This window comes from Engystomops pustulosus, chromosome 11 (assembly GCF_040894005.1).
Source record: "Engystomops pustulosus chromosome 11, aEngPut4.maternal, whole genome shotgun sequence".
In the NCBI taxonomy this organism is placed as follows: domain Eukaryota; kingdom Metazoa; phylum Chordata; class Amphibia; order Anura; family Leptodactylidae; genus Engystomops; species Engystomops pustulosus.
The window spans coordinates 20,007,892-20,031,102 of record NC_092421.1 but is presented as its reverse complement, the minus strand read 5'-3'; the positions used below and the strand labels follow the sequence as shown (position 1 = coordinate 20,031,102).

Sequence of the window (23,211 nt, the reverse complement as noted above, 5' to 3'; positions counted from 1 at the left end):
AGCGATGACTACCACAAAGGTAGATATCATACTCATCTCTTATGGCTCAGATGTCATTCCATAGTTCCCTCGACGTTGCCATGCAGTTTATCTTCGGCTAAAATTTGAAAGTGATTGCCAAACTTCCGCTTCAAAGTTAGTTGTAATTGGTCTTAGTGTAACTTATTGCAATGTAAAGGAACGGAGATTGTGAACACCATACACATAGTCAGCTGGAAGCTCCTTTCAAATTCAGATCAAACTCAAGATCAGAGTCCATATTGGGCCGATCCAACAGTAAAATGTTTCAGCTAGACGCTTTTCGGGGGCTCCACCTCCTTCATCAGTAGCCTAATTGGCTTCCAGATCTGTGCTTCTGTTTAATATGTGTATAGTGTGTGTTGTAAAGCCTGTAGGTAATCCATAAAATATGGTATGGATTTTGTAGCAGTTATATGTATAATTGAGTCCATCACACTAGTGCCTAAGATACTATAAAAACTAAAAAACTATACAGAAACTCATATAAATGATGAATGAATTATATAAACAAACCAATATTTTTGTTGCTGCAGTCTCCGCAGTAGCGCAGGTCCGAGTGCTTGGTAAGCAGCTTGACCCGGACCTGCGGTGGTGCTGAGCCTACAAAAAAACCCCCTAAAATTTCTAAGTCATCATTCAGACCTTTCGGTATTAAAGACCCAAATTCAAAAATCTTTCTGGATTCTGCCCTTGACATTTTTGAGACATAATTACCTTACCACTCAGGGCTAACTGTTTGAATTCCATCGAATTTTAAAGATTTAGGATCATTATTATGTAGCAGTTTACTAGTCACTTTAAACTGGTACATACGGTAATTGGGATCCTAAATCCGCTGACCTCCTTCCCGCACCTGGGCTTTATGGGAGCGCCAAATGTATAGTCTCGGCTCTTTCTCTTAGAGAAAGCTCCCCAGCGATATTCCTGCGTAGCTGAGTCTCCTGCGTTCCTGTGTCTCCAGCGTTCCTGTGTGTGTCCGGTGTATCCTGCGTTCCTGAGTTCCCGTATCCAGCGTTCCTGTGTCTCCAGCGTTCCTGTGTGCCTGTGTTCCCGTACCCATCTGCCTGGACCTCCCGTTGCTGACCCCGGATTGGACTTGGCGTTGCATCTCTGCCGCCTGCCCTGACCCTGTGCCTCGACCTGACCACAAGTCTGTCTTCCGCTAAGGTACCTCGACCTCGGCTGCCACCGCAGGCTAGTTGCACCTGTGGAACGACCTGGTGGTATCCTGCCGCAGCAAGTCCAACCCGCTTTGCGGCGGGCTCTGGTGAAGACCAGGTGCCACTTAGACTCTGGTCCCAGGTGTCGGCTAGTACCACCTCCCGCGGTCGTCCAGAGGATTGACTGATCCTGAACCCTGACAATCGGCACTTTCATAGAACTGAATGGGGAATGGCTGCACACGAACTACACTCTCCTGCCCTGCCGCAGGTAGGAGGACAGTGGACAGTAAAATCTATATTGCCACAATTGAAGGCATTAAAAATTCTGGATTTTCCGTTTAGTCGTATTACAGTATTTGAAGGACACTGTTATGGAGTAGCAGCAGGATAGCACCATTAGCGGACCTAGGAACACCATTAGGAACAGTGCAGAACATAAGATGTCTGTGTGGTAAACTCCACAGGAAGGACACGTGGCTGAAGAGGAGACGTGGTGATGCCAGGTCTAAGGGAGAAGATAGAGTACGACTACACTTCGCGGATCAGTCACTTGCAGTCACTGGATGGAATAAGTAGGGATTTCATGAAAAGTCGATACATATGCATTGGGATCCATGCCCGGGATCTTTTACGACCCCAGCATAGGCACTGATTGGCCTTTTATACCAAACTGTAACAGGGTAAGTATAAGACCCATATAGGGCCTCCCATCTTTTCCAGTTAAAGTATGTTGTTGGCTGTCAGAAGCTGTGGATCACGTGACCTCGGGCAGCAGGACTTATTGGTGCACATTTACTAAGGGTCCGCACGACGCATTTTTGTCGGGTTTCCCCACTATTTCCGATTTGCACCGCATTTAATTGAAGTTTTTGGCGCACGCGATCGGATTTTGGTGCAATCGCGCCGACTTGCATGCGACACAAATAGGGGAACGTGGCCGACGGACAACCCAACTGATTCGGACTAAGCGCGGGATTTTAAATTCAAAATTGTGTTGCAAGACATGCACTTACATACACCGGCAAGAAGAAGGTGAACTCCGGCGGACCTCAGCGGGGAAGCGACACATGCAGGTAAATGGACGCAGGACGCAAGGACTTCATCCTTGTCGGAGAACGCACCTCGGGGATCGCGACAGGACCGGGTAAGTAAATCTGCCCCATTGTGATGTCCCATATCCTGCTGACTTCCGGCGAATGGTGGGGGAAATGCATTACTCCACGCATTTCCCCTCCGTCATAATTACTGCCATATCAGTGGTTTGGAAAAATTACAACAGAAAATGGAATAAATAAAGCACATATGTTTTTACACATGTTTTTTATTGCAAATGTATTCCACGGAAATCAACACCACAAGAAAACACACCCAGATATTCTGGCAAAAATAAACTTATATTTCTATTTTCCCGTTCACACATCACTAGCACATAGCCTGCTATCATCTATTGCCTCACTAAAACCTGAAAAGCAGCTTTGCCGTGTCTCCAGAGGCAAAATTATCGATACACACAAGAAGCCGGAACTAAAGGAACACCTGGAGGGGAATCCATCCTTTTGTTGTGGTTACGGCAATAATGAAGAGCTGGAGGATCCTGGATTAACTGGTAAATACAAATCTATAATTACAGACATTAAGAGATAACACCAATGACAACTACTTTATCTTTGGTTGTCACCATTTGCTCTGCTTTACAGCAATAAATGTGTAGCATGTGTACCATTGTTTCCTTGGGGTATGTCACTGGCTTGCTTTGGACTCCTACAAATAACAAGTTTTAGGCTGGGGTTCACATTGTGTGTTTTTGAATGTTGTTCTACACATTTACTGTATAACTGAGAATGTCTGAACATTTTGTTAGATGCATATTGTTACTGATGAAGGACCCTACTCAAAGCAGAAGCAAATATTTCAGTGTCTCCCTAATGAATTTATATCCAGTGCCCCTCATGAATTTCTATACAATGCCTCCCTAATGGATTTATATACAGTGCCGCCTAATGATTTTATATTCAAAGCATATTCATGTATTTATACATAGGGCCTTCTAATGAATTTATATACAGTGCCCCCTCCTGTATTCATATGCAGTGTCTTCTATGTATTTATATACAGGACCTCCCTAATGAATTTATATTCTTTGCCCCTTTTGAATTTATATACAGTTGCCCCTCATGAATTCATACACAGGGCCTCCCTTATGAATTTATATACAGCGCCTCTCATGTATTTATATACAAGTCCTCCTAATGAATTCATACACATGGCCTCCCTGATTAATTTATTTGCAGTGCCCCCCTAATGGATTTAAAAGAAGGGCCTCCCAAATGAATTTACATTAAGTGCCCTTCAAAAACCTCCCTAATGAATTTATATACATGGCCTCCTCATGAATTTATATAGAGTGTCCCCTCAAGTATTCATATATATGGTCTCCCAAATGAATTTATATACAGTGCCTCCTAATGAATTTATATACATGACCTCTTCATGAATTTATATACAGTGTCTCCTCAAGTATTTATATACAGGGTCTCCCTAATAAATGATATACAGGGCCTTCCTAATGAATTCACATACAAGGCCTTCCAAATTAATTTATATACAGTGCCCCCTCATGAATTTATATACCAGGCCACCAACACCTATATATACCAGACACACAGGTTTCCCATATCACAGGCTAAAGGCTAACTGAGATGGTGAAGGCAGAGCAGGGAGCCATAGATTGCAGTGCTCTGCCCCACACTATGGTGGGGGTCCAGCACTAGGAAAGACCTGTATGTGCTATCATAGTAATCAATTCTACTGGTGACTTAAAGACACGTTTGCAATTGATTATTATAGTTACACTTGTACTGTCCGCAGTGAGTATTAAAGCAGTGGGTCACAGGGCTAAGGAGATCCAGAACATTCCATCTCCCAGGTGAAAGTTTATTTAGAAGCCAATATACAATAAAAAGGGTTTTACAGAGGAAATAATTAAGAGACGTAATGAATTACTTAGAACAGAGCCAGATACCTGGCTTTAGGAAGAAGCCAGAAAGCTTCTCAGAATTCATGTCTCAGAATGGACAAAATAATAATTGGGTACAAGGTTATATATGATATATACTTAGCGTTACAGAGACAGTATACATATGATATTACATATAATAATACAGTATATTGGTAACTGATTATGAGAAAAAACTGTATCTGTGACTTTTCTGTATAAGTATGTGCTGCCTGTTTGTATATGTATTGGGTATACAGCAGTACAGTACATAGATCGGCAGCAGCCAGCAATTGGGTGTGTGTCCCTATTAGTGTCGTAATATAGACAGTGACATCGCCGGGTCCTCCCTCCTGCCAAGCGATGCATGCGCTGGGCAGGCCTGTGGGCAGAGACGCAATGGGGCAGATTTACTTACCCGGTCCGTTCGCGATCCAGCGGCGCGTTCTCTGCGCTGGATTCGGGTCCGGCCGGGATTTATGATGGTAGTTCCTCCGCCGTCCACCACGGCGCTGAAGTCCGCTGGAATGCCTCGAAATACACTGGCCTATCCTGGATGAAGGTGAGTGAAATTTTCGCGACACAATTTTTTTTTAAATGCGGCGGTTTTTCCGAATCCGTCGGGTTTTCGCTCGGCCACGCTCCCCGATTTCCGTTGCGTGCATGCCGCCGCCGATGCTCCACAATCCGATCGCGTGCGCCAAAATCCCGGGGCAATTCAGGTACAATCGGCGCAAATCGGAAATATTCGGGTAACACGTCGGGAAAACGCGAATCGGGCCCTTAGTAAATGACCCCCAGTGTGTTACAACCACTCCCCATAGCAATCTATTACCTCTGCTGAGCGCATGCGTTGCTCAGATGGAGGCAGGAGGATGAAAAGAATTAGCTTCCTATGTGTTTCCATCCTGCATTTTTAATCGTATGGGAGGAATAGTGGTCAGACGGAGGTAACAACTATGCCTCCACCTGCCACTATTTGTCAATGGATACGCTAAGCGTATACAGCAGGTGGTTTCCCTACGTATGCGCTCAGCATATACTGAAAACGTAAGTGTGAGTGACCACTAATACTAGTATAAAGTGTGTATATTGTGTGTACTGTATGTTGTGTGCTGTATAAACATATGTATGTTGTGTGTTTTGTATGCTGTATTAGTGGAGAGCTTTTCATGTAAATACCCTATTTAGCTTCTATCATACCATATGAGCAATGACATTGTTTAGGGTCAATAGTGGTCTCACATAGTTTCCTACCCACCCTTATATGACAATCCATCCTGCGATGCCCTTCTTCCTGTTGCCCGTGTGGACATCTACATATCTCAGCTTTACCTTTACCTTGTAATTGTTTGCCTGGGGACTTGTGCATATAGAATTAGCTGAATAGTCCCTATTATTATTCATTTAGAAGGAGGATTATAATAAAAATGTATTTTCGTTACGTCATTCAGATGCACATTCAATATCATTCAATAATAAACATTTCCAGGCAAGGCTATTCCAATAATAATAATAATAATTATTATTATTATTAGTGTGTTATCTGCTTGCTGGCAGCTTTATGACTAAAGATCTGCAATATTGCTTCATAAAAGATTAGAAGTAGGGAGTGAGCTGGATGCTGCTGGGTCCTAGTAACTCCAGATCAGCTCCGCAGTGAGTGTCAGGAGCCGGTTATTACCCTGTGAGCTTATGTCGGTCCCTGTTACAGAATAGTCACCGATAAAAGTACAAATACCCTCCATAGCAGAGGCGTAACTACAGGGGTAGCAGCCATAGCAGCTGCTATGGGGCCCACAATGTCAGGGGGCCCAGTAATCTTGAGTATTTGGGGTGAATATGATGTATGTGGTGTGTATATGCTGCATTTTTATGTATGTAAGTATATGATATTGTATGTATGTGTGTATATGTGATGTGTATATATGGTGTGTATATAATGCGTGTGATTGTAAATCCCATGTGTGAGTAAACAAATAAGTATATTTTTTAAGGGGTAAGTGGGCCCCATTCAGAAACCTGCTATGGGGCCCTGCCTCTCCTAGTTACGCCCCTGCTCCATAGTTATTTATGAGGTTTACGGTGCACAGTACGAATAAAATAAACCAATAAATACATAAAAATTTCCAATAATGAGGACAATGGGGGAGATTTCTCATGTGTTGGAATCAGATGGAAGCTCCGGGGTCCCCGATATATGAAGTATCTTCGGCTACTAGCTGTCATACTTTTGCACATCAACCATGTGAACGTTCAAGGTAAACGTTTGAAGAGGGGGCAGGAATGTCCCACGCCAGCCCATTTCTTGATGGCGAGCCCCCTTCATACCCCTCTATGGCCCCCTTGGCCTGGAGGTGGTGTAAAGGGGTAATAATGGTAGTGCCTTTCGAACCACCGGGCATTGCGAGTTTTTTGCTGTAGAAACCCTAATAAATGTCTCCCAATAGCTTTTAACTCCACTTCCTGTCACAAAATTTTTTCCATTGTAAGAATACAGGGGCACATTTACTTACCCGGTCCTGTCGCGATCCCCGATCCGGACTGTCCGACAAGGATGAAGTCCACCACGATTCACTAAAATCGTGCGCCCGATATCCTGCATGTGTCGCTTCCCCTCTCAGGTCCGCTGGAGTTCACCTTCTTCTTCCTGGTAAGTGCTTGGGCTTGCGACAGAATTTGAATTTAAATCCAGCGCTTAGTCCGAATCAGTCAGGCTGTCCTACGGCTACGCCCCCCGATTTGTGTCGCATGAAAGTCGGCACGATTGCACCAAAATCTTATTGCGTGCGCCAAAAACCCCTATTAAATGCTGCACAAATCTGAAATAGTCAGGAAACCAACGGAAATGCGGTGTGCGGACCCTTAGTAAATGTGCCCTATAATGTCAATAAAATATTTTATGTTGTGTTTAAAAGGGGGAAACCTACTTTTATCCCTTTTTTTATTTATAATGTTAAAGGAAATCTACCATCAAACTCAAGCATGAATAAACCAGGCACACTTACTCATAGATCCAGGCACCATGACTGCGGTAATTTTATAATATATATTCTTCATGAACTCCTTCCTTCTAAAATTAAATTACAAAATTATGCTAATGATAAATTATTGCTGCAGCTTTACAGGATGTTACACGGTGGGAGGATGAAGTACACAGTGTAACAGCTGCAGCATGGAAGGGCTCTAGTAACACCCCATAGAGCCCTTCTGAATCATTAGCATAATTTTTACAATTGATTTTACAGGATTTTACAGCTTCATAGGATGTTACCCTGTGCAGATGCATGTATCCCCTAGCACTTCCTTCTTCCTCTACCTGCTGTATTCTTACACAGTGGGAGGATGAAGTGCACAGTGTAACAGTTTGTGAAGCTGCAGTATGGACCCCCTAGATCCCTTGTGAGTCATTAGCATAATTTTTTACAATTGATTTTAGAAGGAAGGAGGCCATGGATAAGAAATATAAGAAGATAATCACCTTCATGGTGCCTGGATCTATGAGTATGTGTCCCTGTTTTATCATGATGGATTTTGAAGGTAGATTTCTTTTAAAACTGTGTGTGCTAAACAAAGATACCCTGAAAATATATTTTTTTTATAAAGCTTTTTTTATTTTTCAAACCTCTTCAATTTAACCTTTGTCATTTTGTTCTATCTCCTTTTTTGTATAGAAGCCATATTAGGGCTCTGTACTCACCAGTCTGGAAAGTATCATGGTCCCAGTGCTAGTAACTGCGCGTGATACATGATTCCCCATACATGTTCAGGATGACTGAATCCATACAAATTACTGTAAAATAAAACCCGTTTTTACAGAAGCCTTAAGCCGATCCCTGAAATTCATCTCTATAAAAAGAAACTTAAGAGTATTTTATCCATTTGTATGTCTTATCATGAAATCCTAAAAAATGGAAGCAATTCTCTGTAAGAACAGTTAGTTTACTATCTTAACATAAACCATCAATCGCCGGAGAACATATGATGAAACCTTTTTGTACTGAATGTTGTGTTTTTTTATGTCTGGAACTTTTGATGGAATTTGTATCCACAGCTTCTACATTCCTAACAGCAGCACAGAGTGTTTCAGTACACATTCACTTTTCCCCTTGAGATGAGTAGAGCTAATTTTACATGTCAGGAATCCTATCATCAGACTTCTGACATAAATCACACGGTGAGGTGTTGACATATAATATGCACTTCAAATAAGCCCCCGTCTCCCCAGCAATTCATATATTCCTTATTCTCTCTCTTGTCTGACTTGCTTATGGCTCATAGTACAAGACAAGAGCACTGAACGCACCGTGCTACGGCTGCACATGATTAATGATGCTCAGTGGCCGCCGTGGGTTCAATTTATTCTTTAGGAGCTTATCTTACCCAGTGCATTGTGCAATAGGAAGGTACTGAACGTATCCTAAAATTTTGAAAACGTTTGGGAAACTTATTGCAATTTTTTGAGACCTTTCACTCCATCTTTCCATAGTGTCTGATTTGCTATGGGGCTTATTTACTAAGGTCCTGCCGCCGCATTTTTGTTGGGTTTTCTGATGTTATCGGGGACTGCACCGGGGATTGCGTCGCACGAGTTAATTTTGTGTCGCAATCGCGGTGGCTTTCACACGACACAAATTTGGGCGGTGGGCCGTCGGACGATCCGACTGATTTGAACTACGTGTGGGATTTAACAATTCAAATTGTGTCGCATCTAATGCACTTACATGCACCAGGAGGAAGATGCTGAACTCCGGCGGACCTGATCGGGGAAGCAACACATGCAGGATTTGGGGCGCAGGATCTTGATGAATCGCGGCAGACTTCATCCTCGTCAGACAGCGCACCTCGGGGAACTCGCAGGGACCGGGTAAGTAAATGTGCCCCAATGGGGCACATTTGCTTACCTGTCCCATCGCTATCCCCGCTGTGCGTTGTCCAACCTGGGATCGGAGCTGCCGTGATTTACGTGCGCCCAATATCCTGCATGTGTCGCTTCCCTGCTGAGGTCCGTCTTCTTCTTCCCGGTGAATGTAAGTGCTGATCTTGCGTCACAATTTGATTTTTAAATTCCACAGTTTGTCCGAATCAGTCGGGTTGTTTGGCAATTCAGGGCAAAACGGAAAAATTCAGGAAACCCGACAGAATCGAGGTCCTCGGACCCTTAGTAAATGTGCCCCAGTGTGTCAGATTTGTGAATTTATCAAGCATTTTTTGCAATGTTTGATTAATTCGCTGCACATTTTGGCTGATTCTTTTGAAAATGTGTGTATAACACACTTCTGTCGGACGATGATGTGACGCATGATCCGACTAATCACTGGAACGCCCCCTAATTTGTGTCGCATGATGACTAGTGTAGCCGCGCCACATAACGGACATGTGCGACAAATGTGGTGCAGATACTTCATAAATACCAGTGCAAGCAGTTTGCACTAGAAAGAACGTGCAAAGTCCAACAGAAAACTGGTGCACGCCCCTTAGTAAATGTGCCCCATTATCTTTTTCCAAAACTAGTGGACTAGTGCAGCAGTTTAGAATAGTTTAAGTATAGTTTTCTATGTGGAAATTTATAGGTAGGATTACATTAAGTAACAGTGAGTGTCTGGTGGCTCAGGGCATAAGTCATTCATCCACATAACTGACATCATTAATATTCAACAAGTGAGTGACTTTGGGACATGTTTGAAATCAGCAGGGACGGCACAGCCTCAGGGACAGGACAGTAGGTGCTTGGCATCAAGAGAAGTAAGGTGACAGGGGTCCCATGCCTTGTCACTTACAAGCTGGCAATACCTTCTGGAGTCTGCATTATTAATCTGTAGAATCCTCCTTTAAGTCCTAATACCTCTATTATATTTTCTTCCTTTAAATAATTTACTATTTCTGTAATTGTGGGCTGTTAAAGGGGTTTTCCAAGTTGAAAATATTAATAACATGTACACAGAATAGTTCTGCAGTATCAGATGGGATGCTGGGAGTCCCTCACCCAACACCCAACACCCAACAGATCTGCTGCTTTCTGCAGCCGATAGAGCAAGTGGTCAGACTAGGTAAATACACTTCAGTTGCAGTGACATAGTTCAGCCACTCCACAGTGAATGGTGCTGTCTGCTTCCTGTTTCATTTTCTTTGTATCAGCTTCTAAGAACAGCTTATCTGTGAAGGTACTTCATGTATACCGTTACCAATTTGACATAAACAAACTATTATTTGGGTAGTCCATCTTATTTTTAGCGCAGAAAATCCCTTTCATTTTCAAGTGCTACTTGCTCCCCATTTTTTTTAAAACTTGGCATATAGGGGCACATTTACTTATCCGTCCCGTTGACGCCGTGATCCGGAATGTCCGACGAGGATTCGGAGCTGCCGCGATTCATTGAGATCGTGCGTCCAATTTCCTGCATCTGTCGCTTCCCCTCTGAGATCCGCCGGAGTTCACCTTCTTCATCCTGGTGTATGTGAGTGCTGATTTTGCAACACAATTTCCTTTTTAAATTCCACGGTTTGTCCGAATCAGTCGGGTTGTCCGACGGCCACGCCCCGATTTGTGTTGCATGCAAGCCGGCAACGATGCGCAACAATCCGATCGTGTGCACCAAAAACCTGGGGCAATTCAGTGCAAAACTGAAAAATTCGGGAAACCTGACGGAAATGCGTCCGACGGACCCTTAGTAAATGTGCCCCACTATGTTCATCTTAACCTTTTATTTTATTTTTTTGTTTTCTTTCTATACCTAGATCTTCATCCTACGATGAACATTGCTAATCCCATCACAGACATGTACACTCATCTTGGCTGGTCAGGTACATATAAGATATAAATAGAAAAGATGAACATCTGCCTGGAAACTCTATTCCTGTTTATAATGAGCTAACAGACCGGGGAGTCAGCTGGGATTGGGAATTAGTCCCTTAATACTGAGTTATTGGTAACATCTAAACATCAGCACTATAGGAGCAAGCCCTGCTGCCCACAATGGGGCACATTTACTCATTTCCTTAGAGTTCTCAGAACTCGTGCATTATCGTGCATTGTCCGACGATAATGCTCCCTGCCGCGATTCACTAAGATCAGGTGCCCAATATCCTGCATGTGTCACTTCCCCGCTCAGGTCTGCCGTAGTTCACCTTCTTTTTCGTGGTGCATGTAAGTGCATTGTCTTGTGTCACCATTTGAAAGTTAAATCCCGCTCTAAGTCCGAATCAGTCGGATCGTCCAATTGCACCCCCCCCCCCAATTTCTATTGCATGAAAGTCAGCGCAGCTGCGACAAAATCCAATAGTGTGCGAGACAATCCCAGCGCAAAACCCCTGTTGAATACTTGTCAAAGCTGCGCAAATCCCGAAAATGGCAAACAGTTCGACGGAAAATTAGCACAGCGACCCTTAGTAAATAAGCCCCAATGAGTTTGTTCAAACAACCTCACTCCATGCACCTGCCAGCTTTACTGGACCGAACCTACAACCTCTAAACTTTTTAGAATTGGCCGAGAAATCCTGCACACCCTCAAACTATTTTGTTTGCACAAATTCACTCATGGGCAACTGGTCTAAATGTTGAATATGGAATATCTGTTTTTAGCCTATTAAATGATGAGAATATTATTGGTGTCTATTAGATGACTACAACACACATCTATGGGCACCGTTAAGGGTCAGTCTTGAGTCACATCTATGAAAATGATTCGACTAAAAATAGAAAATCCATTCCACAGTGAAGCACTTCATTAAACCTACACAGATGAGCTGAATAACGCGTCAGCCATAGCGGATTAATAGGTGTAATAGTAAATGTAAAACACAAATTGGTAGCATTCCACCACTGTAGTATCCACCCAGGGGCGTATTAGGCAGTGGTGTAACTAGAAGCTGATGGGCTCCAGTGTAAAGTCTGTGCCAGGCCCCCGACTATAATGTATGGTTTATAGTAATATGGGAAAGTGAGACCTTATGGGCCACCTTAGCCTCTTGGGCCCGGTTGCGACCTCACCCTCTGCACCCCCTCAAGTTACACCCCTGGTATTAGGACTGTCATGTGCCCAGGGCAGTATGAATATTATAGCCCCTAAATGTCTACATATGGTACAAGAATCCGCTTCTTGCAGATGTGTCTCTTCTTCCTGCTTTCACTCTGCTGTTTCAGGACCTTTGGAGAACCTTTAAAGGTCCTGGTATGGCTCTTGTGTACATGTGTATTGAGAGCACTAACAGATGTACAAGGATTTCATGGGTGAAGGTCCTTCTTAGTATAACATTTGGTGGTTGGTTTGGGTGTCCATTGACCCCATGGAAGGCTTGAGCCCCAGGCTTCTGCCCATAACGGCTATATTATAATCCAATACTGGACCTACCTTATGGGAATGCAAGCCATTGCATGGGTTGAGTTATGGGTAAACCTGCCCATGCATAGGACACGACATGGTCTACAAGGGCACATGAGCCAAAACGAAGGGCAGAGCGTAGTCTTATGGATTCCATCAGATGAATGGGAGACTATGCAAATGCAGTGTCCAGCAATTGGGCATGTCCATGATTTCACTATTGCCATGCAGCAGGCACCGCACTCTGTTGTACAAGGCATGAAGGAAGAAAGTGTGACATAGTTAGGAAGCTGATGTAAAAGAAAAAAAAAAAAGGAGTGTAACCTGATTCTGGTGATTTATGAGCAGGGACACCATTGCTTTGCATTGGCAGGAGTAGTTCAGGGGGTGGAGGAAAAGTACTTAGCATTAGAATACAAGCACCTACATGTAGCTCAGCATCAGATGAGAGACAAGGAGCTGACATGTGGACAATTTGTAAACTTCCTTGCGATCTGTTCGGACTTAGATAACAGGCAGAGGATATATAGAGCTGAGGCTGAGGCTGTCTACCCCGGACTTCAGTCTATGGTAAGCAGATCTCTGTCTAATCTACAAAAGTTATGGCAGGAATTCCTTTAATCTGTATGGCTCAGAATGCAAACTGGGGTCTAACATGCCACTAATAAGTAAGAAAAAGAACGACATGAAGTTGTTGGATGTGCTTTACTATTTGTATCACTGAGTGCATTCACTCACATACAGTAGGTTTCTTACAGAAATGTTCCATTCGTCTGAAATCCAGGCGTTTGCTGCGGAATTGATTTTCCGCATTGTTAATATCCGCCATGTGTGAATATGCTTAAATGGTAACCCCCCCCCCCTTACTCTTGTGAGCTATCAGTCTAAAACGATTTTCTAGTGATTTTTGTTGATGCTATTAAGAGCGTGGTAACATTTTTGGAAAAATATGGTGGGTATTTACTAAATATCTCAAAATGTGGATTATTTATATTATACATTATCTATCTATCTATCTATCTCATATCTATCGATCTCATATCTATCTCTCTTACGTTTTCATTCAGTACTAGATATTAGATGAATCGGAATATTTTGAATTCTGCATATAACCCATTTTATGATCCTGCCATTTGTTGTTTACTCATTCAATGTTAGTCTAGAAGATCTCGCCATCATCTGCAAAGATGTCAGCAATGCCTGATCCTTATGTTACAGCAATAGAGGGCAGATCAGGTAATGGCCCGGGGCTGGGGAGAGGCAATGTCTGTTCTAAAGCAGCCGATGGATCTTCGGTGTAACAATTCTTGTTCTGTTCCGTTTGTATGTAAGAGGGTAAATCTAGGCTTTGCGTTCAGCGTATACGGAATATTTCATCATGTATATACATCCATATGTTTCTATTACCCAGACATATGGCACACTCTTTTCTGCATATACATTACTGCTATATATTACTATTCCATGACCTGACAATTTCGATGAATCTCCTTTTCAATACATATAATACATATAATATTATTTGGCCACACATTGGCCACTAAATGCCAATAACTGGCTACAATGTAAATGTTGTCAGAATGCATGTTGCTTTTGCCTTCTTTATATTTTAATATATTATTATATAATGAGCTAATGATAAAATGAATTTTTCTATTATATAACTCGACACTTTTTTATCTGATCTTATCTGAATTTTTGACACGTGTAAAAAAATTGTATTGTCAAATGAAACACTTTCAATTCTCCAAAAAAAATAAGGGAATAGTAAAAGACACTTTGTAACAGTTTGAGATTATTGCTGCTCATATTTTCTGCCTGATATGATCTGAGTGTGTTCGAAATTTTCCCCGGATCAAATGATTTATGGCACATGTTCCTTTTATCATAACTGGTGTGAACATGCGCTAGGTGGCAGCACTGAGTGATGCTGGGAAAAATACACAGGAAACATTTGGTGGCCATGTATGTTCTATAATGGAATGTGCTCAGAAGTTACAACAACAACAATGTGACCAGGGCCTGGTCTGTGGGGTATACTATAGGCAGAAATGTGGTCAGTCCTGAATACAGGTTACACACACTCTTACCACGTGACAACCCTAAATCGCATGTAAAAAACGCGACCCGAAACTGGTGACTGTGCCCCCCTATACGTGTGGCATTTCATGGTTTCTTATTCCTTTTTAATTTTATTTTAATGTTATTTAATCTTTGTCTTTTCATTTTCTTTTACATGAGATTCACATATATGTCCCTGTTAATTTTACGTGATGCGTCATATATTTGTTTCTATGTTTTGTACTATATTTTTTACGTATACTAGAATCTCATACTATAATTTTAGATCTGATAAGGAAGGTATTTGACCTCAGAAATACATCATCCAAATAAATACATTAACGTTAACCAAACAAGTCACAGTGTGGACCCTACTAACATTCCCTATTATCCCGTGGCGCCGTTCCGTGCACTCCCAACACCTATATGTGTGGCACTTTTACAATTTCGGATTGTTATAGAGTAAGCAAGTAAAGCTAACTTAATTAAATCATAAGCAGTAAAGATTACTGTATGGTCACTTAATACTCCAAGAAGGCATTTTAAAAATGTAAGAGGTTTACATAAACTAACAGAACAAAATGAATAAGGGTGACAGATCTAGCAGACAATGCTAATATATAGCGGATGGACACACTTGGCTCAATCTAGTTACCAGTTTGGATACATGACTGGTTGGGCAACTTACTCCCTAATACTTAGGGGCAGATTAAGAGAACCCGTCAGGCAAATTAACCCCCTAAACTAAATATATTTTCATAAACTGCCATTAGAAAGCATTGCCTCTATCCCTTCATTGTCCCTCTACAATGAAGCAAGCAATGTGGTCCTAAAGCTGTATGCAAATGACCCGTGAGATATCCAATGAGTCATTATCATATCCAAGCTGTCCAGCTGATTCATGAGTGGGAGGCACAGCCACACCCCCAGTGCTTGACTGACAGCCTGTATAATGGTGTAATGGCTCCTCCATGTGCTTCCTGGTGCTGGCGCCCCCTGCAGCCTGTGTGTGTATGAGATACTCCTATATACATGACTGACAGCCTGTATAATGGTGTAATGGCTCCTCCATGTGCTTCCTGGTGCTGGCGCCCCCTGCAGCCTGTGTGTGTATGAGATACTCCTGTATACATGACTGACAGCCTGTATAATGGTGTGAGGTATAATGGTGTAATGGCTCCTCCATGTGCTTCCTGGTGCTGGAGGCCACGCCCCCTGCAGCCTGTGTGTGTATGAGATACTCCTATATACATGACTGACAGCCTGTATAATGGTGTGAGGTATAATGGTGTAATGGCTCCTCCATGTGCTTCCTGGTGCTGGCGCCCCCTGCAGCCTGTGTGTGTGAGATACTCCTATATACATGACTGACAGCCTGTATAATGGTGTGAGGTATAATGGTGTAATGGCTCCTCCATGTGCTTCCTGGTGCTGGAGGCCACGCCCCCTGCAGCCTGTGTGTGTATGAGATACTTCTATACACATGACTGACAGCCTGTATAATGGTGTGAGCTTTAATGGTGTAATGTCTCCTCTATGTGATTCCTGGTGCTGGTGCCACCTGCAGCCTGTATGTGTATGAGATACTCCTATACACATGACTGACAGCCTGTATAATGGTGTGAGGTATAATGGTGTAATGGCTCCTCCATGTGCTTCCTGGTGCTGGCGCCCCCTGCAGCCTGTGTGTGTGAGATACTCCTATATACATGACTGACAGCCTGTATAATGGTGTGAGGTATAATGGTGTAATGGCTCCTCCATGTGCTTCCTGGTGCTGGAGGCCACGCCCCCTGCAGCCTGTGTGTGTATGAGATACTTCTATACACATGACTGACAGCCTGTATAATGGTGTGAGCTTTAATGGTGTAATGTCTCCTCTATGTGATTCCTGGTGCTGGTGCCACCTGCAGCCTGTATGTGTATGAGATACTCCTATACACATGACTGACAGCCTGTATAATGATGTGAGGTATAATGGTGTAATGGCTCCTCCATGTGCTTCCTGGTGCTGGCGCCCCCTGCAGCCTGTGTGTGTATGAGATACTCCTATACACATGACTGACAGCCTGTATAATGGTGTGAGGTATAATGGTGTAATGGCTCCTCCATGTGCTTCCTGGTGCTGGCGCCCCCTACAGCCTGTGTGTATGAGATACTACTATGCACATGACTGACAGCCTGTATAATGGTGTGAGGTATAATGGTGTAATGGCTCCTCCATGTGATTCCTGGTGCTGGCGCCCCCTGCAGCCTGTGTGTGTGTGTATAGGAGAGATACAATAGCTCCAGGCAGCCATGTTATAGCAGAACATGTCAGGTACATGTGTAGCTGATGTCTGTGTCTCACACATGTGTATAGGAGGGAGAGCATGTCAGCAGATAAAGCACAGACACCAGCAATGCTTTACTATACATTACACACAGACATGAGCAGGGGGAGGAGAGGGGAGGGGTAACAGGGGTGACATCACTGCCTCTGACCATGTGACCAACCTCATTTACATAATAAAGAATAGATGATGTTACAATGATTAATGTATGAATTGACTAGATAAAGGCTGGGATGGATCCTAGTGAGCTGCTCCAACAGGTAGTGGTGAAAGAAACTGTGACAGAGACCTGATGACAGGTGTCCTTTAAGACCACCATGGGCCCTGGGCTGCATGAATATTATAGCCTTTACAAGTCTGGAAATACTTCCTACATATGGTACAAGAATCCGCTTCTTGGGGAATGGAGGATGTGTCCCTTCAGTCTACTTTCAGAATCTGTAGTTTCAGGACCTTCAAAGTTCCTGAAATGGCTCATGTGTACATGTGTATTCTTAATATAAAATTTGGCGGTGGTTTAGGTGGCCATTGGTCCCCTGGAAGGCTTGGGCTCCGGGCTGCCGCCACAATCACCTATATTGTTATTTAAACCTGTTGATGCTATATAGTCCTTTAATTAAACCTCATCCCCGACAATACTGAATATTACCTACAGCAATCCTGATCTCTACTATATGAAAGCAAGTAGTAGGGTGTGTTTGGGTGTGTTCGGGCTGCAGATTCTCTGACCAGAAAGAAAAGGCACAAATTAACATCCTGTAATTGCAGAGGGTGAAATCCATGGCAATTGCAAAAACAAATACATGACTGATTTACATGTAATAGACCAGATTTTGATGCAGATTCAACACATTATTGCATGAAAATATGCATTTATCGCAGAAGTTTTACCCTTATAGGAGACATGGGTTAGTGGCAATGTATTTCTTTAATGGGGGATTACAAGGAATTTTGAGAATTCTTGCTTTATTTGTATGCAGGGTCTTATTTACGGCTCAGGCTGCTACAATCATCATGGTTTGCTTGTTTCTTAGAAATTATAATTATATATGGTTAGTATTAACAAAGGAGATCAAGTATAAAACTTTGTCTTAGTGATATTCGTCAATTGCAATCATATAAATAATACCACTAAAATCCTAAAGACTATTACTGCCTATGTGTGCACCAATATCTATAGTCCATGACCTCCTTGTGCACCCTAAATGTAGTCTATATTCCCCTGTGGACCTTCTATACAATAACCACTTGTCTTTCCACTACTATATAAAATGACTCCCCTATTCCCCCACTACACCCCTAAACCGTCACCCATATAAGCCAAAAACCTCTCTGTCCACAATCCTCTATGGTAGTGGCAATTAGTGACACTAAACCAGCCACTGATTCTTATGGACATGTGGTTTAGAGTCCCAAATCTCCTATATCATCTCAGTCCTTGGCTGTAAAAACAACAGCAAACACACTTACCTGGAGAAGGGTCCAATGAGGTGGATGCTTTACTCGCTGAAATCGCCCTGACAGGTTCCCATAAAGCTCTATGTTTTCCCACCCCTATATACTATATGTCCACTCCTTTCCTCCTATATTTTATGACTCTCTGGGCGACCTCTATAACACATTGGGGCACATTTACTTACCCGTCCCTTTGACGCCGCCGATCCGGAATGTCCAACGAGGATTCGGAGCTGCCGCAATTCACTTATAGCGTGCTCCCAATTTCCAGCAGGTGTCGCTTCCCCACTCAGGTCCGCCGGAGTTCACCTTGTTCTTCCCTGTGCATGTGAGTGCTGATCTTGCGACACAATTTGATTTTTAAATTCCGTGGTTTGTCCGTATCAGTCGGGTTGTCTGACGGCCACGCCCCCCGATTTGTGTTGCATGAAAGCCGGCACCTATCCACAATCCGATCACGTGCGCAAAAAAACAGGGGCAGTTCAGTGCAAAACGCAAAAATTCGGGAAACTTGACGGAAATGACAGACCCTTAGTAAATGTGCCCCATTGTCAGTATCTGGCCATGAATTATATTTTAAAAAAGTTTGAAAATGAAATAAATATACTGCGCATGAGCACGCCTCTGCATAACTGGACACCTTAGACAGGTCCTAAAAGGGAGCCTGTCAGTTAAACTAACCCACACTAGCTAAAAACTGCTATTATACAGCAGGACAACTATCCCTATATTGTTCTTCCCCATGCCTGTAAACTTCTGAAGTCAACTTTATGAACGGAGTGTGGAACTCTACAGGCATGGTGAAGAACAATATAGTGATAGTTGTCCTGCTGTAAAATAGCGTTTTTCAAAGATATGTTTAGTTAATATGTGTTAGTTTAACAGGTTCCTTTTGAGTACCTAATAGCAAATATGGTCCTTTTTGTAAGTGGCAAAGTATCTGCTTGGTAATAGGAGCTTCAAAGCATCTTGCAAGGATGCTTGTGTGCCAGATATACACAACAGCAACACATAGTACCACACAAGGTGGTTGTGAGCATATTTATCTTAATTAGGTGCAGGATGTAAGTGACAGCAGTCTGTATGTAAGGTGGAGACGCTCCCATATACATAGGATACTTGCTCAATCATATCCCTCTCAGAAGGATTTGCAGACTCCTCTCTCTTGCATACACGTCGTCTCTTTTCCTTAACTCTATTAATTCAATTGGTGACCATTTCACATGAGAAGGAGGTTTTCTGTGGTCAGACAGTCCCTTTTATGTAAAAACCATATGGAGACACAAGTCTGTGACAGAGACCCCTTGTGTTACCCTTTAGTTTTATAACACATAAGCCGGAGGCTGGAACCATTTAGTGTAACTAATCAGATCTTCCCATAGTAAATCATCTCATGATCTCGTCTCCTGACTGCACTGGTACAGATGTGAAGATAAGATTGAGCATTGGGTTTATGCTGTGGGGTTTTATTTAGATTTTTGTACAAATTGTTAAGATAGTACGAAATTTTACTTGTACTTACACTAATGTAAGTTTTTGCACCAAAAGCACAGGGAGACTTTGTCCAAAAATAATTTCTATGCATGGCAGTTATCAGGTTTTTGTCACTTATCTGTAAATTATATGGACTTTACTATTAGTACCCTTTCTACATGCATTCTACAGGACATACAGTACTTTACCCCGTTCAAAGGGGAAACACAACTTGGATGTTCTCCTACATTTTTTTTACTTTGGACAAAGTCTTTTATCACATGTAAAGTTTTCTTGTAGGATCTTTTTATACATCAACCAGTTGGGTTATTCCTTAAAGAATGAATTGACAACTATATGTTACCATTCTGCTTGCCAAAGGAATGTGTCCCTACATACTCTGATGTCGTCATCACTGCTTTAAGGGGTTTTCCTATGAAACAAGTTAGACCCTATCCACAGGATGAGATGAGTGGGGCAACCGATGGCACATGGCTGGGTTGTCCCATTCATCTCTATCAAGCTGATGCAGATTGCCGAGTGCCATATTATGTTAACTCCATAGAGACGGATGGGGCAACCCTCTGCTCAACTGCTAAACCATTCAATTTCAACAGGACTGGCTAACCATGTAATGTGTATGGGGGCATCCAAACATAAAGGTTCTAGGACAGTGGTGGCGAACCTATGGCATGGGTGCCAGTGGTGGCACTCAGAGCCCTTTCTGTGGGCACCCAGGCCTTCATCCCAATAGAGAGTTTGCCAGATAGGACTCAATGCTTCCTCCTGTGGTCCAATACAGCCCAGAATGTGCCATGCTCCGCGCTATTGTAAAGTGACATTCTTGGCTGCCAATACTACAGGAGGAGCAAGAAGGTGTGGATAGAGATGGATTGTCATTGGAGCTCCTGCTCTGGGTCCCCTGATTCTTCCGCTTCAGGGGACCCTAAAAGGAATCTACAATCCAAATTTCTCCATCTTCTTTCTATTGTATTGGTGAACTCAGGACACCAATACAATTAAAGCATGTGATACAGCAGGGATCAATAAGTTACTGCTTAAATTGTCATGTTGGCACTTTGTGACATACAAGTGGGTTTTGGTTGTAGCTTAGGCACTCTGTCTCCAAAAGGTTCACCAACACTGGTCTAGGAGATGGATTTCATCTACTCTGTCATTTTGTCATCCAGGAGATAAGCTCCTGCCATAAGGCAGCTAATTGAACCAAATAAGTACATTTGGGCTGCTGGCCAGGATAGCTATTGGCCACACACGGTAAATGGAATGGAACTTGCCAAATGCAAGTGTGAACTTGGGATGTTAAGTTTTCCCATTATGGCAGATGCCTAATGAAACAAAGGTCAGGCAGGGTGAATTTCAACATGACTATTATTAATTTTTCAGAAGGTAAGCAACCACCAGAGGTGTGAGCCTTACTCCTCTACCCCCTCTGAGAACGTTTGGATGTCCAGCCAAAGAGGGAAAGCAGTAATCTGGAGTAACAACTGTTAACCGTGCATATGTTCTTATATCCTACCATGAAAGCTCCTGTCATATGCAATTATTCTTTCACTACTTCAAAGAAACATTTCCTAAAAAAAAAACACTGCACTTCCATGACTATTCAGCCAAAATCATTAGATAAACATCGTTCAACACTGCACATGCCAAAAACACCAACATTAACATCAATGGTAGAAATGTTCAACGAGTCAACCAGTGTTTCATTTACAGAGATTGCAAAATTCACATCTGTCACTAAATTGTGCGTAAGAAGTGAAGTAATCATTGATTTTCGATGCATGTGACTGTTTACTGATATTTCTAAATCTCAAAAAATGCTGGAAACTATTTCCATGGGAAATACGCTTTATTCACTGAAATTATTTTCTACTTTTTGCTTTACATTTTTCTGATGCTCTCTAAATAAGTTGATCTGGGCGGAAAGCAAGTGATCAACTTTGAGCCACCACAGATTACATTCTTCCACTAAAATTGTGGGATCATCTATCCGTGTAAAAAGCACTGATCCTATAGAGAGACCTGAGAGAAAGACTCTCCATACCTACTCATTGGGGCACATTTACTTACCCGGTCCTTTCGGGATCCCCGAGGTGCGTTGTCCAACGAGGATGAAGTCCGGCGCGATTCACTAAGATCTTGCGCCCGAGATCCTGCATGTGTTGCTTCCCCGCTGAGGTCCGCCGGAGTTCACCTTCTTCTTCCCGGTGTATGTGAGTGCATTGTCTTGCGACACAATTTGAATTTTAAATCCCGCGGTTAGTCCGAATCAGTCGGGTTGTCCGACAGCCACGTCCCCCGATTTGTGTCGCATGAAAGTGGGCGAATGCGCCAAAATCCGATCGCGTGCTCCAAAAACCCCTGTTATATGCGCTGCAAATTCTTATTGGAATATACTAATTTTTATTATTGAGGCATAGATGTATTAAGATTGATCCTATCATTTTTTATCCTACTAAAAGACTGAAAAACAACCATAAAATATTTAACCTTAAAATATCAATAATGGATAATGACTCTCATTATTCGCTCTCGTTATTACTCCAAAGCCTGGGAAATGGACAGCAGTAGGGAATTGCGGGACAAAGAGGTAATCCCTGGTAGCATGTTTTCTTGTGACATTTGTTTTTTTCCTTTTAGTTGAGCATATGCTCTACTTGTAGATATTTCCCCAAACACCTTACAGCAAGTAAGAATAATTTCTCATTGTGTGAATCGGGGGATGACATTTGGAGCGGTTTGAGTGGGTTTTCCTGGATTAGAGAAGCTGTTGTGCAACCTGTCATTATGGAATTTTAGAGTGGCCTCACGCAGGTGGCTAGTTCAGGGCTACTCAAATATTTAGCAGTGCAGGTTTGGCAATACACCAGTCAAGCCGGTGACGACATGCTCGAATCTCTTGGAGCATTTGCTTTTTTAAATGATCTTTTTAATTTACGGAATTGGAATCCATAGTGATGTTCACATTTTTGGATAGTTCAAATGCCAAATTCCATTTAAAGAATTTGGAGTGCTTATAAATTCTGTCCTGTCCTACCTTGCCATGATTTCAATGCGCAAAACTGTGCTGAAACCACCAACAGGTCTAAGTTAAGTTTATTTTACCATAATCCAATTCTTTATCAGATTACTCCAATTGACTTTAATGTAAAACACTAGTGGTAATATCCATCATGCAATATTGATGTAATGGAATATTACCCAACTTTGGTGGCTAATTGAAATAACGAGTAAAGGTGAAGTATGAGTAAGGTGATTTACTATGGAATAGATGTTCAAAGCTTTACCAATGACTGATTATCATGAAGCCCTCAGAACAGCCATGTGATGTCTGTCTGTATGTGGTGTCTTCTCTCATGACTCAGCTA

At 42.5% G+C, this 23,211-nt stretch overlaps 1 protein-coding gene across 2 annotated transcripts in view; it reads left to right on the top strand.

Annotated features, from left to right (window-relative positions):
• The first annotated feature begins 2,661 nt into the window (after positions 1 to 2,661).
• SLC16A12 (solute carrier family 16 member 12) overlaps positions 2,662 to 23,211 on the top strand; it is a 63,463-nt gene continuing 42,913 nt past the window's right edge. The window contains exon 1 of one of the 2 annotated variants that reach the window (XM_072130067.1): positions 2,662 to 2,790. The gene's annotated coding sequence lies outside the window, so the exon portion shown is untranslated. Of the gene's footprint in view, positions 2,791 to 12,938; positions 13,071 to 23,211 lie in introns of those variants that run through there. The other variant, XM_072130066.1, reaches the window with a different exon arrangement.